The 12,691-nt window shown below is 34.3% G+C and overlaps 1 protein-coding gene across 5 annotated transcripts in view; it reads left to right on the plus strand.

Moving 5' to 3' along the window:
- The window catches only part of PCDH7 (protocadherin 7), a 479,430-nt gene that overhangs the window by 307,011 nt on the left and 159,728 nt on the right, over positions 1-12,691 (plus strand). The window lies entirely within an intron of this gene.

Below are 12,691 nucleotides of genomic sequence, written 5' to 3' on the forward strand. Positions count from 1 at the left end.
AGTCCTGAAGAGTCAGATACGACTGAGCGACTTCACTTTCACTTTTCACTTTCATGCATTGGAGAAGGAAATGGCAACCCACTCCAGTGTTCTTGCCTGGAGAATCCCAGGGACGGGGGAGCCTGGCGGGCTGCCGTCTATAGGGTGGCAGAGTCGGACACGACTGAAGTGACTTAACAGCAGCAGGAGCAGCAAATAATATCTTCTCCACCTTTATAAATTCTATTCATCTACCTTTTTCACTTTAATGGAGAATCACCAACATGCTTATAAAGGCACATACTTGAAAAATATTAACTGAAAAATAGAGAATCTTTATTTATCTTATAGGGGCAAAGGAGGACAGGTATGATTAGAGTCAAAATTTAACTCTAGGGATATATTAGTGTCTCAGGGGAATAAAATGATAAGCATTCTGGCACCATGCACATTTTACCCCAGTACATGTTCACACAGTTCCAAATCAGACTATTGCTCTTTGAAGCAATATGCGCTATTTAATACTGTTACTAGCCCAGTAGTTTCACCACACCATTGAAAGTGCTCCGATATTTAATGTAGACTGACTTATTTAAAATAAACTGGCATAAAAACAAACAAACAAAAAAGTTGCTAGAATTTTAGGCTCTACTTATATGGGTCTAGAGAATAGAGGCAAGGATTTTTGCAATGATGCTAATACAATTAGTTTCTGATCCATGATTTAAATAGGAATAGAGATATAATCTGAGAAAACTAAAAAATGCACTAGAAGTCAATAACAAAATGTCACTAAAGTAGAATATTTCTTTAAATAAAACTGCTTTACTGATTAATGCAAATTTTACTGCAATTTTGACATGAAATAATTATTCTTTGAGGTATTCTCAGCTCAATTTAATAGAAAAATCAAAGGGGAGAATGATGCTTGTGTCTGTTATATTGATTCTGTCTATAGTTATAGCCCCAAATATTTTGACATGTGCATTCCTGTAATATCTGAAGCTCTGTTCCATTTATAATAATAATTCTCCTGCTGAGAGCATGGCTTGTGCTGATGCCAGCCTGTGCCTCTCTCCTTGAGGTCAGAAGAAAAGTAATTTATATATTTTAATTAGTCTAAACCTTAGCTCTGAGTCGATGACTTTATCTTAAATCATAACACATCCATAGATAAATGCATCCCTTTGAGAAAAAATGCTGCTTCCATGTTATTATTCATTTACATGCAGCTCTTTGAAAAGACACAGTTGGTTTGGAAAAAAATAAATCATGCTTGTTTAAAATTTCTTTTAAAATACTTACCAAGTGTTTATGTGTTTAAGCCTCCTGATCACCTCACAACCTTCCTGCCAGAAGCAAACTTTCACTTAAACATGTTTATTTTTGGTACTTCTTTGCTGACTTTTCAACTGAAAGATTTTACATAAAGGACAATGAATATAAAAAAATGAATCTTAAGTAGTAGTAGTGGTAACTTACTCGCCAATATATGTATTTTTTTCTGTCAGAAGCTTCCACATTATAAACGTTTTACAGGGAAAAATAAATGTTAAAGAAAAGTTTCTTTAGAAATTGCAGCTGTCCTCAATGGGTTCCAACCTCCCCACTTCCCTTTTTTTTCCATTGCTCATGAAATATATTGAACAGGTTTCTTCACTTTAAGTAACATTAAATGAAATAGGTTTTCTTTCCTTTTACATAGATCAGCACTAGCCTATCGGGTTGTATAGGTAAAATAAAGCCATTTTCCTGAAACTCATTTGAATCCCAGAAGGGTGAAGACAATCCCACTAAGGTTTCGAAGAAGATGAACTTCTTTTTTGGTCTTAGAGATTTACTTTACAACTATTGGGGCCACATTTCCTGTAGTGCATGGGGAAAATCTTGTCTATAAAAAACTGGCACATTGGAGAGAGAAATTTAATTTCATTATATATACAATTGATATTTATAGCTGATATGCTGCTGCTGCTACTGCTGCTAAGTCGCTTCAGTTGTGTCTGACTCTGTGCAACCCCATAGACGGCAGCCCACCAGGCTCCTCCGTCCCTGGGATTTTCCAGGCAAGAGTACTTGAGTGGGTTGCCATTTCCTTCTCCAATGCATGAAAGTGAAAAGTGAAAGTGAAGTCACCCAGTCGTGTCCAACTCTCAGCGACCCCATGGACTGCAGCCCACCAGGCTCCTCTGTCCATGGGATTTTCCAGGCAAGAGTACTGGAGTGGGGTGCCATTTCCTTCTCCAAGCCTATATGCCGCATCACACTAAGTTATATAGTGGAGGTGGAGAGAGATCAATATGGGATGGAGACCTGGCCTGAAAAAAAGATTGAAGGAAGAAGCCATACATGGATTCTATAACTAACTCCCAATGCAACAGAGAATATCTTTTGCTTACTAGCCTATGAAGTATAGGCAATACTAAAAAAAGGAGTAAGACTAATTCATAAGAATAATAAAGTAATGATAGTATACAATATTTATTGAACATTTACTATATACCAAACACTGTTTGATATACTTTCTATTATCCAAATCTTTTCAGTAGTTTCAAGAAGTCAGATCTATATCACTCCCATTTTAAAGATTAAAAAAAGTGATTAATTAATTTTGCTAATATCACCCAGTTAAGTGGCCAGAACAATACTAAAAACAGATACATGTTTTCAGAGCACATAGCATGACTTAGTGTAAGGAGAGGGCAAAATGAGATTCCTAAAAGCCAAATAAAACAAACATCCCCCAAATCTTCATTGGTGACTTCACTGTATGAAATAATTCTATGAAAACTGGGCAAGTCAAATGTCTGAGTTTAGCCTTTTCTTTCAAAAGTGTGTGATTAATTGCATTTGGTCAAAGCTTGTAGGGTTTCTTGAATTTCAAATGGTTTATCTTGTAAAAGTACTTGGTAAAATTGCTCTGCAGATGTTAGTGTTTTTATCTGTTATTGAAGTTTCCTTTTCCTTTTTTTTTTTTTTTCCCCAGTGAGGAACTAAGTGCTGCTTGAAATATTTCTAACAGGAAGTTTGGAGAAGCTGGGCGGCACACTTCTTTGCATTTATTTTCTATGAGTCTCTTCTAATCACAGGGTTTAATACTGGAAGTCATATGAAAGAAGGAAATGCACATGAATGGAGGTGCTATGATCAGGGCCATTTCTGTCAGGAAGTCATAGCTGTCTGCCCTGCCCTTATGAAGAAGCTTCCTTCATGACTGAATTGAATTGAATACAAATTCAGTATCACTGGCCTTTCTTCACAAAGGCATCAACTTTGAAACGGAAAAAACAAGTTCAAAATAGGTTCCATAGTAAGTTAAATTAGGAAGGCAATGATTTATAAGGACTTTCTTCCTAGTAACATATTCTGTTAGGTTATCAGCATAATAACATTTTAAAGATATAAGATTTTAAAAGAAGTTATAAGATTTTCCTCACCTTGCTTATTAACATAATTTTGTTGAAAATCTGACGAAAGACTCTGACCATTTTACATGTACAAGCAGAAGCAGGCCCGACATATATATACATATATTATATATATAAATATATATAATTTCTATATATGTTTTCTATAAATATATATATATTTTGAACTTTTATTTTGTATTGGGATATAGCTGACTAACCATGTTGTAATAGTTTCAGGTAAACAGTGAAGGGACTCAGCCATACATATACATACACATACAGGCCCAACATATATATTTTCATAAAATAAACCATTGCCAAGTATCACGCAGTATAGCTGTCCTGTCCAACATGGTAACCACTAACTCATATATGGCTATTATTTTAAATTAATTAAAATTAAAAATTAACTTCCTCAGTCACACTAGCCTCTATTCTATAGCATACTTTATTACTGCAGAATGTTCTATTGACGATGCTATTGTGCAGTTGCGGCTAACAGATCAAGCTGGACTGTAAATTCCTGTGTTTCAGTCCAGCTTCATTTGCTAGAAGCATGAACTTGGTCAATTTATGTTGAGCATCATTCTTCATCTGCAAAATGATGATGGTACCGATACCTATCTCATATAGTTGTCATGAGTACTAAGTGAGATAATATATGTAAACTATTTAGATCAGTATCTTGTGTAAACAGAAGACTTAATAAATGCTTGATAAATACTATTATTATTAGGGGTTAGCAATAAATTAAGTATCATTCATTGGTTAGAAAATGATTGTACATTTCAAGATCAAAATCAATATGCTAATAGGCTCCTATAAAGTTTAAAAGTAACATTTTATTTCCATATATTCATATATTTTCAGAATGGATTTGAGGCTATTAACTAAATTTTTAAAGGGCAAATACAACAGAACTGAAAATGATTCACCTAATTTTAGAAAGACAAACCCAAAATTGATGATGAGGGTGGGAATTTATAGAAGACCATGGTTAAAGGAAGCTATTGCAATTGAGCAATAGCAAATATTAGCTGAAGTACAGGCTTAGAATTTTTTTCTTAATTTAGGTTAAATCCAAATAGATATAAGAAATGTTTCAAAGTTGCATTCAGATACAGTGTGAATCTAACTCAACCTCATAGAATTAGTAAAAAATGTCCTGTTACATATATTTATTTTAATAACCAACTATTGTTTGTAGATTTTTTTTAAAGATATAATCAATAGGCCCTGCTAATTTTCTAGGATAAAACTACTAGAAATTAGCTAAGCATATGTGAAATACCAGCGTAGAAGTAGAATACTGGTATAGCACAGTGGTTACAGCAAAGAAAGTAAAGTCTGACTGCTTGGACCTAATCTCTCTCCTTCATTACAAGCTGAATAACTTGGAAAACTACTTAATCCCCCTGTGTCTCATTTTCTCATCTGTAAAATGGAGATGATAATTGTAACACTCTCATGGGGTTTTTAAAGATAGTAAAATTGCTGGTGCTTATCAAGTAGACTGCCTGACACTTAGTGCATATACGATACAAGCAGTATTGGATGTTAGTCAGCAACACGGAATGGCTAACTGTGATTTTGGAGAATTCTCCTAATTTCCCTCTTCCTTCATTTACCTCCTGAAAATCTGGTACAGAAGCAGGCATGTCAATTGTATTGCAAAGATGATCTCAGTATAAAAGAATGCATTATAAAATTTTAGTATAAAAATAATAACAAATTTAATTTTCATATTTTCCTAAACAATGCTATTCAGTATTTTCATGTATTCTGATGCTTCTAGAGGGTATAGTTTTATTTCCTTTTTTGCTGTTGTTATCATCTTGTTTCTTTTTTAAAAATATTTGAGCACTCTCTGGGGTAATTGTCTAAAGAGATTTTCAACTTTAGAGGAAAAAGAAGAGCAAGAATATATGCTAATGGAAATTACTTAGAGAAACCTGAGTAAATCTAGTAATTGTGTGCCATCTGTGGTAAGGAAATTAAATAGTGCACTTAACATGATTCAATAATTAAATATGTATTTATTAAATCATTTGTAATAGCTTTAGTATATGACCTCAGGTCTCAAAGGCAACCACAGAGTGATTACCCTTGAAGCTTCACTGAAAAGTGAATTACAGAATCAGTTTTCTTTTCTTTTGCTGCCTGAACATGCTTTACCTTGAAATCTCATTGTAAAAAACTTCTGGTTACTCACAACTTTTGTACAGGACTTCATCACTGCAGGACAATATGGGGTGGGAGTTGCAGGGGGAGAGGAGCAGAATGTCATGAAAAGTTGACAATAAACAGAAACAGTCAGAAAATTACCTGTGGGAGATGGCAGATGATCAGAGATACTGAGACAGAAGGCAAGCACTCTGCACAGCAGCTGGAGAGGAGAAAAGGTGCATTAGTCAAATGGATTAGGAAAAAAATGAAAGCAGATTCCAGAGAGGTACTGCCATTTTCTTAGTATCGTTAGGTTTTTTTCAGACTTTGAGATATATTCTTTAGTTGTCCCTCTCCTTTTCACTTATGTATTACTTAGGGAGAAATTTTTGAAATTTAGCATTTGGAGAATATAGAACTTAAGTCATCAACTTAGGAAATGTCATGTTTCATGAAACATAAATGATTTGAACTTGGTGAACTTGATTGATTTACTTTTAAAAATCACATTTTCCTAGATCATTTCCAAATTTGTTTTATAAATCTGTGTATTAAAACATTCAGAATGCATTTGCTTACTTCTTAAACTAGATTTCCTGGGCAATACAGTGAAAAGAAAAGTACTACAAAATTTTAAAATGCATGTTAGTGTTCCTCTTCCTAATTTCCTCTTGCTAATTTAGAGGATTTCCTGTTAAGGAATAACAGGTGTAAAATATCCTTTGAAACTCCAATTTAACTTCTTCGTCCTATTTCCTGAAACCACGTGAATGTTTTATGATTCTAACTCTTGCCCTCACATATCGCCATGCTTTCTTATGCATCTTTATTTTTTACAGTTCAGTAAAGTTTGTATTAACAGAAATCTTTTCAAAAAGTAATTTTGAGGAAAAAGTTTCCCTTAAGCTAACATAGTTCTTATTTCTTCTATTTCCAGCTTCAGCTCTTAACTCCTTTCCATGGTATTCTCAAATTTGCAGTTATGTAATGTTAGATAAGTCCTATGCCCTTACCTACTGTTGCCACACTTTATGTTCCATCAAATAATGTACCAAATCACTTTGTACTTATGATACAGTTCAATCTGGGTACTTTGATAATCAAAATAAAGAGATATTTTGGAAAATCAGTGACATATAAGTAAGAGGCATTGAAAACAAATTCAATTTTTATAATACTCTGTGTAATTAAAATAAAAAAAATTAACATTGAAATAGTGGGTCATTTCTAAAAGCTTATAAATTTAAAATGACAGATTAGCTTTACTCAAGTAATCAATTGTGAAACTTCACTTTATCAGGATAATGTTTCTTTTAATACATTTGTCAACCTACTTCCTGTTTTGGCGCTGGAAAACCTCTCCATTTAACGGAAATAGTGAAGAAGCTGTTTGCACTGTCAGTAGAGAAATATTTTTTATTTTTCGTTGAAAGCAACTAACTGCCTCATATGCAAATTGAAAGTACACACACATGCATACACACACAGACACACTGTATACTTTTGTTGGTATCAAAACCCCACAATTTCTACATAAAACCTGCTAAGGAGTCACAGCTGAAACCACTTTCAATGTGGGAGAAAGTTCTGGCACCTTTTAACTGAGCAAAATTGCAATCACTGCATTGGATATATTCTGAGAATTAGGGATTTGTCATTAATTTTCATTTAATTGTATGGTTATCAGAAATTATATTCCTATGTTTGCATATATTCACTATCCATACCCCCACTCTGAACAGCAGTTTTGTACTGGGATATTTTCAGAAAATTAATTTGGCCTGATTTCCCTATTAACTAGTCATAAAGATTTTCCCTATGCTGAAGCAAAATCCATCTTTGGTTTTGCCTGAAGTATATTGCTGCAGGTGATAAAGACAGAATTGAATAGTTGATATTCATTGACTGCTGAGGTAAAGATGAATTTTCTGGTAAAAACTCCAGAGAGCAATTCTTTGGAGTTAAAACTCTTTTTTTTTAATTGACATAGGGCCAAAGGTGAACGTTTGGGGGAGTTTAGATAAAACGAGCTTTGCCACTTTTGAATTATATGCTAGAAAGGAGGGAGAAAATGTGATCCCTACTGGACCATAAGACTCCAACAGTTTCCTTTGCCTACAAAATTCAAAAATACCTTGTGGTATAAACCTCAAACTCAGAATATTGTCCTCCTCATTGTATTGAGAAAAATGCATTGAGAGCAAAAGCAATCCACATTCACATTTATAAAGCTGAGAGAGTTTTGAAATCCATGCCTGGATAAGCATCATACAAGCATTTTTCTGGCTTCTCAAACTGACCTTTCCTTTCTACTGTTAAACTGTATTAAAAATTAAAAACTTAAGGGAAATCAAAGGCTTAAATGTAAAGAACATATTTGTGCAAATCCTCTTTTGTTTAGGCTTAACAGAGTTTTTAATTTGTTCATTTGTTTTGTGCTTTTTGTAAATCTTTACCTTTTTCTTTATTTTTTAAAGTTAAAATAGGTCATTTAAGGCAACATTTTACTTAAAGATTAGAGCAGGCCTAAATAAAATGGAAAATGTGAGATTAGTTGAGGAACATTAATAAGAATCAACTTATCTTGATCTGATTCTCTACTGCTGGACACTGTGAATTAGAAGTCAAAATTACATTTTTAGAAGTGCTCTAACTCAGAGATTGTGCTTTTATATTAAAAACATACTTGCATTTCACCTAACGTAAAAGCAAGAACATTTGGCCAGTTAATAACTTTCTATGGTTAATTCTTGTCACATAATTTAAATAGATATAGTAGTTTCAGAGAAAAGGCATCTAGATGAATGTTTAATCAGTCATGCATATGTAGGCTTCTCAGGTGGTGCTAGTGGTAAAAACCCTGCCTGCCAACGCAGAAGATGTGAGACTTGAGTTCAAACCATGGAGGGCATGGAAACCCCCTCCAGTATTCTTGCCTGTGGAACCCCATGGACAGAGGAGCCTGGTGACTTACAGTCCATGGTGTTGGAAAGAGTTGGACATGACTGAAGCAACTTAGGACACATACACACAAATATAGGAAGAAAAAAGGAAAACTGTGGCAAAAGGAATTTGATAATTTTGAGCCTTATTTTTCTCACCTGTATTTAAATAAGTAAAACAATTAGGATGATAATTCCAACCTTTAGAGCAGTTTGGAAACAAACATATTACAGCATGGATATGATAGATAATAAATGCCAATCTCTCTTCTATATATATTTTCTCATCCAAATAACTGGCCTCTACTTCTGGATCTACACAGAAAATCAAGGCCATTATTACTTTATGGGTTCTTATATCTCTCTTTTAATAATTGTGGTCAAAATAAGTCAAGGTAAATAGCAGACAATAGGTTTCATTGACAAGGGCAACCATAAGGTCACAGTTTTGTAGAAGATGTGGAATGTATTGACAGATTATTCATCAAAGGAATCAAATAGGAAGATAAAAATGCATTAAGCCATTTTGTAAGAAGGTATTAAAGAACTATGCTGCTATAAGTGGATCAAACTGCTTTTTTATTCAGTATGCCAAATGAAATATGGACAATATCCTTGGAACTTGGTCTGTTTGTAAAATTCAACAGGGATCTTTATTCTTGATATTTGGCTCCTTTCCAAGCCTGTTAAGTGCCTGGTGAAGTATCTTAAATTACAAGCTAATAAATGATACTTTTAATACAGTTCTAGGCTTTGGGACCATCTCTTTTCCTCCTTCTCTTCTTTCCTTCTTTTCTCCCTTCCACACATTTAATACACTTTATAATATTTGTATATATTTTATTTTGTTATTGAAATATAGTTGACATACAATATCATGTTAGTTTCAAGTGTGCAACTTAATGATTCCCCAATCAAATACATTATGAAAAGATCACATGTCCAGTAAACATCTGTCACCATGCAAAATTATGACATTATTATTGACTATTTTCCTTATGCGGTGTATTACATTCCTGCATTATTGTATAACTGGTACTTTGTATCTCTTATTCCCCTTCCTCCATTTCACTCAACTCTTTGAATCTATAAATTTGTGTCTGTTTTGGATTGTTGGTTTTGTATTTTAGATTCCACATATAACTGAAATCAGTACTCATTTTATATCAGAAACTAACTGAGGTGGGAATTATGATGTGATAACCACAAGGACCAGGGGTATACATGGATTATTTGATTTTTTTTTTAAAGAATAATTAGATATGATTTAGTTAACACCCAGCTTTATAATAGCTAGTAGTTATCAAATAACTACCATGTTTCAAAATTTTAAACATAATTTATTTACTTATAATGTTTGAGAGTACAGTAGTTAAAAAATTTACAAATCCATGTGCAAAATGGAATAAAAAAGATTTTGAAAACAGTAACCCTAGTATATAATTATTTCTTAAATTCTTTTTCTCTAGACAATGTCATTTAAATTAATACAAAGCAAATATTATTTTTATTTTAACATTCTTGCTTTTCAGTCAAGTATTTTCATTATATACAAATTTATTAAAAATAACCTGTTATTTATTTATTCATGCATCAAGTGAATAAGCAAAACTTCAGTTATCACCAGACCATCTTCTTATAAACAAATAGATACAGTTTAAATCTCAAAGTTTTCATTTAATGTTCTGGTAAGTGGATTAAAAGCTGAAAAACAGTCTCAGGTCAGAGAGACTTTTTCTTTGTGATATATGTATATTGTTGTTGCTGTTTAGTTGCTAACTTGTGTCCGACTCTTGGAATCCTATGGACTGTAACTTTCCAGGCTCCTCTGTCCTTCAGATTTCCTAAGCAAGCATAGTGGAGTGGGTTGCCATTTCCTTCTCCAGGGGATCTTCCTGACACATGGATCAAACCCACATCTCCTACATTGACAGGCAAATTATTTATCCCTGACCCACTTGGGAAGTCCCAAGTGGTCCCAAGTATATATGTGTGTGTGTGTGTGTGTGTGTGTACAGTCGTATCATGCTCTTTCTCTGGAAAAAGAGACTGGCCCTAATATACATAGAGAGCTATTATGATTTATTTGTTATTTGTGATATAAATACTATATGTTTACTGGGCTTCCTTGGTGGCTCAAATGATAAAGAATCTGCCTGCAATGCAGGAGACCTGGGTTTGATCCCTGGGGCAGGAAGATCCCCTAGAGGAGTGCATGGCAACCCACTCAAGGATTCTTGCATGGAGAATCACATGGACACAGGAGCCTGGCAGGCTATAGTCCATCAGGTCACAAAGAGTCAAACACGACTGAGCGACTAAGCACACAGCTCTCCTTAGTTCACATTTACATTCACCAGTGGTATATGATGGGCTTCCCTTGTGGCTCAGCTGGTAAGGAATCCACCTACAATGTGGGAAACCTGGGTTGGGAAGATCCCTAGAGATGGGAAAGGCCCTTAAATAATAAATAAGGCCCTGTCTTGGAGAAAATGATTAAATAATTCTGGAATTCAATGATTTACATGGAAAATAAGTAAGATATCTTGTAATATCCCTGTCACATGGAATTCCATCCTATACATTAACATTCATGCTGTTTATCACCCCTTGTAAGTGGAATTTTTTTTTTTCTGGCAATTTCCAGTTAGGCTGCAATTTGCAAGTAATTATCTCAGGAGATTGGGCTAATATTCATAAAGGGATAACATAGCAAATAAAAACTTATAAAGACTTTTGAAAAATATTTTTAATTATGATTTGGGTAATGGTAAGTTTGTTTTAGTGTTAAAGCACATAATGTAGTGTAAACTCATTTAAAATCTTGATTTACAAGAAGTGTGCATTGCTATAGAAGAGAGGAAGTGGCCATGCTTGGGGCTGGTGCATGGGGATGACCCACAGAGATGTTATGGGGAGGGAGGTGGGAGGGGGGTTCATGTTTGGGAACACATGTAAGAATTAAAGATTTTAAAATTAAAAAAATAAAAAAATCTAGCCAGAGGTGAAAAAAGAGGAAAACAAAACATAATTATAAAAAGTTTGAAGTGGTGCTATAATGGTGTAAAATATATATACATATACCTAACTTTAGAATCAAAAAATTGAGACATTTCATAATTTTATCTGCTTGATTCTTATTCAGAAAGTTACCTAAAATCATCCCTGTACCACTTCCCAAAAAAGGCTTATATTGGTGCACTTTGGAATTATTTGTTTCTACAGCTAATGTATTACAAATAGCTTGTATTACAAGTAGCTTGTATATAGTGAGATTTCAGATAGAAAAGTAAAAGAAATAGAAAAAAAATACACAAAAAATACAAAAGAAGAGAAATAAAGAGAAAGAGGGAAAGGAGGAGTTGAAATGACTGACAGGAAAAGAAGGGATCAGAAAGGGAAATGTCATAGCAAATAAGCTAGTTGAAAAATCACACAATTCTTTTGCAATTTACATTAATTTTATCTTAACAAGAAATGTTATAGTCAAAATATTAAATAAGAATACATTTTTTTCACTTCCCAAAGATGCACAGAACATAAAACTTGAGATATATGATGAATTTCTTTCAGTTCAGTTTAGTTGCCCAGTCGTGTCCAACTCTTTGCAACCCCATGAATTGCAGCACACCAGGCCTCCCTGTCCAAAACCAACTCCCGGAGTCCACCCAAACCCATATCCATCGAGTTGGTGATGCCATCCAACCATCTCATTCTCTGCCATCCCCTTCTCCTCCTGCCCTCAATCTTTCCCAGCATCAGGGTCTTTTCCAGTGAGTCAGCTCTTCACATCAGGTGGCCAAAGAATTGGAGTTTCAGCTTCAGCATCAGTCCTTCCAATGGACACCCAGGACTGATCTCCTTTAGGATGGACAGGTTGGATCTCCTTGCAGTCCAAGGGACTCTCAAGAGTCTTCTCCAACACCACAGTTCAAAAGCATCAATTCTTCGGCACTCAGCCTTCTTCACGGTCCAACTCTCACATCCATACATAACCACTGGAAAAACCATAGCCTTGACTAGACAGACCTTTGTTGGCAAAGTAATGTCTTTGCTTTTGAATATGCTGTCTAGGTTGTTCATAACTTTCCTTCCAAGGAGTGTCTTTTAATTATATGGCTGCAATCACCATCTGCAGTGATTTTGGAGTCCAGAAAAATAAAGTCAGACACTATTTCCACTGTTTCCCCATCT

This window comes from Ovis canadensis, chromosome 6 (assembly GCF_042477335.2).
Source record: "Ovis canadensis isolate MfBH-ARS-UI-01 breed Bighorn chromosome 6, ARS-UI_OviCan_v2, whole genome shotgun sequence".
NCBI lineage: Eukaryota > Metazoa > Chordata > Mammalia > Artiodactyla > Bovidae > Ovis > Ovis canadensis.